General features: G+C 49.9%; 1 pseudogene; it reads right to left on the reverse strand.

Annotated features, from left to right (window-relative positions):
- Positions 1-963: 963 nt before the first annotated feature.
- Positions 964-1,171, reverse strand: LOC119920070 (annotated as a pseudogene).
- Positions 1,172-2,986: the final 1,815 nt, after the last annotated feature.

The raw sequence follows: 2,986 nt of genomic DNA on the forward strand, positions 1-2,986 counted from the left end.
TTTATGCAAATGAAGGGGGCTCTTTGCCTATGTGTCCTCCTTCCCTCCACCCCTACTGTCTGGACAACCCAGCTGCTACCAGTTTCTCCCCTCCTCCCCCAGACAGACCGGGCTGGCAGGGGGAGTAGACAGGCTACAGGTTAGGCCTCTGGAGTGGGCTATTGAACATATCCACTAAGATCCCGTAGGCCACATGAAGTGAAGCAGGGGGGCTAGAGCTCTCACCCCATCCCACACCCCGCTTCCCAGCCCTTAGAGAAGGAACTTCTAAAGTTGGGGTGGAGATGAGGGCCGTGTCTGGGGAGAATGGGAACCGGAGATTGGGGAGTCAGAATCGTCTTCCAGATGAAAGAAGACCCCAAGGGGTCATTTAGTCCAGCCCCCTGCCTCCTGGCAGGTGAATGCCCAAACCATTCAAGACAATTCTTCATCCCCTTTGACCCCCCTCCTTCCTTGTCTCGTCTTATGCTGTCGAGTCATTTCCGACCCGTAGCGACTCCATGGGTCTCTACTGAGCGACTGAGAAGCAGCGTGGCTCAGTGGAAAGAGAACGGGCTTTGGAGTCAGAGGTCATGGGTTCAAATCCCAGCTCTGCCAATTGTCGGCTGTGTGACTTTGGGCAAGTCACTTCACTTCTCTGTGCCTCAGTGCCCTCATCTGTAAAATGGGGATTAAGACTGTGAGCCCCCCGTGGGACAACCTGATCACCTTGTAACCTCCCCAGCAACTTAGAACAGTGCTTTGCACATAGTAAGCGCTTAATAAATGCCATTATTATTATTATGGGCACATCTTTCCCTGAATGCTCCACCTCCATCTGCAATCATTCTGGTAGCGTATCCATAGAGTTTTCTTGGTAAAAATATGGAAGTGGTTTACCATTGCCTCCTTCCGCGCAGTAAACTTGAGTCTCCACCCTCGACTCTCTCCCACGCTGCTGCTGCCCAGCACAGGTGAGTCTTGACTTGTAGCAGATTGCCTTCCACTCTCCAGCCACTGCCCAAGCACTTAGTACAGTGTTCTGCACACAGTAAGCGCTCAATAAATACGATTGATGATGATGATGATGCCCAAGCTAGGAATGGAATGGGTATGCCTCTGCTTGACTCTCCCTCCCGTACCCGAGGCTGGCAGAGTTCCAAAAACTCTCCAGGTGCCATTCTGAAAGGGGCCCCTCCTTCCTACAGACCTTTATTTTACTGATATTGTTTTAATGTCTATCTCCACAGTCAATCAATGGTATTTATTGAGGGTTTACTGTGTGCAGGACACTGTACTAGGCGCTTGGGAGAGTACAGTACAACTGAGTGGATAGACAGGAAGTTCCTCAAGTAACTTACAGATTAGGGGGGAGACAGACATTAAGTTACAGAATAATATATACAGAAGTGCTGTGAGGGTGGGGAGAAAAATCAAAGTGCTTAAGGGATACGGACCCAAGCGCAAAAGCGATGCAGAAGGGAGGGTGAATAGGGAAAGCAAGGGCTTAGTTGGGGAATAAGAGCTGCCACTAGACAGGGATTGGATCAACCCTCTCCCAAATGCTTAGTACAGTGCTCTGCACACAGTAAAGCTTCAATAAATACCACTGATTGATTGATTGATTGATCTCCCTTTCAATTTCCCTCTGGAAGCTGGTGGAAGCCAGGGAAGAACTAAGCAGTTGATCCAGACAGGACCCAAACCAAAAACAGCTATTCCGAATGGAGTTTGGTTCTGTCTGCTCCCATAGACAGATAAAATGGGGCCTGGGGAGATACAGATGGAGCAGGGGAGGCAGAAGGAAAAGAAGAAAGGAATCACACATTTTCTTCAGATGAGCAAAGCAGGGAGGAGAAGGAAACGGACACTGGAAAGGGTGAAAGGGTAAGGAAGTGGGAATGGGGAGATCACCTTTCTTCCTCGTTCCCAAACCTAAATCCCGACCTCTGTGGTCCTCCTCCTACCCACAGCAAGTGATGCTGTTTGCAACTGGAGAGTCGCAGCAGAAACCCAAGTGTCGGATTGTTGCCGGCTCCAAGTCAATCAATCAATTATATTTATTGAGCTCTTACTGTGTACAGAGCACTAAACTTAGCGCTTGTGAGAGTGCAATATAACAGAGTTGGTAGACATGTTCCCTGCCCACAACGAGTTTACCGGGGGAAGAGCCCCTCACCCTGTTTTCCCCCCCTACAGCCTCTCTCATGCACTTAGTCCCGACCCCAAAGCACTTAAGTTGTCACCCCACCTCCACCCTAACAACCCTTATGTCCATATCTTTATACTTGGTTGTTTCTCCTACCTGTCATTTATTTTAATGTCTGTCTCCCCTGTTAGATTGTCATTTCCTTGTGGACAGGGAATGTGTCTGTCAACTCTGTTGTACTGTACTCTCCCAAGTGCTCCGAACACAGTAAGTGCTCAATAAGTACCACAAGTTGACTGACTGATTCCTGGGCCCATAAATCGGGATGGTTTGCATCACAGAGCCCACACTGTCACCAAGGTCTGGCACTTGCCCCTCTGAGGATCCTGCCAGCTTACTGTCTGGCCTCTTCTCCCCAGGCCCTTCAGTAAATCCTCTCTCTCCCCGCATCTTGCCTGGGCCAGAGAATTGCATTTGGCATTGGGAAGGTGGAGGAGAAGGGGAGAAGGAAGGCCTATCAAGACTGGGACCTGTCAAGAAAGTTCCGCCAATGCCCTTGGAGTGGGACCTGAAGGTCCCACCTCAGTCGGGAACCTCCCGGCCCTCTTTTCCATCTCTGGATATCAGCAGACTCCTCTGTCCCTGATCCTGTCTCCTCATCTTCATCAGTCCCCTTGTCACCACCCTTCTCTTCCTCATTATTGTTTCCTCCGTTTTATCATCTCCTCCGTCTCTCTGTCTTCCTGTCTTATTCTATTATTCTCCCCTTCTTGCTGTGACTCTATCTACTCTCTCCTTCCCTGTCCTGAAGCGATCCTAAACATGCGGGGAGGTGGGAGGAAAGCTATCTCCCCTCCT

The sequence above is a fragment of the Tachyglossus aculeatus genome, chromosome X1 (assembly GCF_015852505.1).
Source record: "Tachyglossus aculeatus isolate mTacAcu1 chromosome X1, mTacAcu1.pri, whole genome shotgun sequence".
NCBI lineage: Eukaryota > Metazoa > Chordata > Mammalia > Monotremata > Tachyglossidae > Tachyglossus > Tachyglossus aculeatus.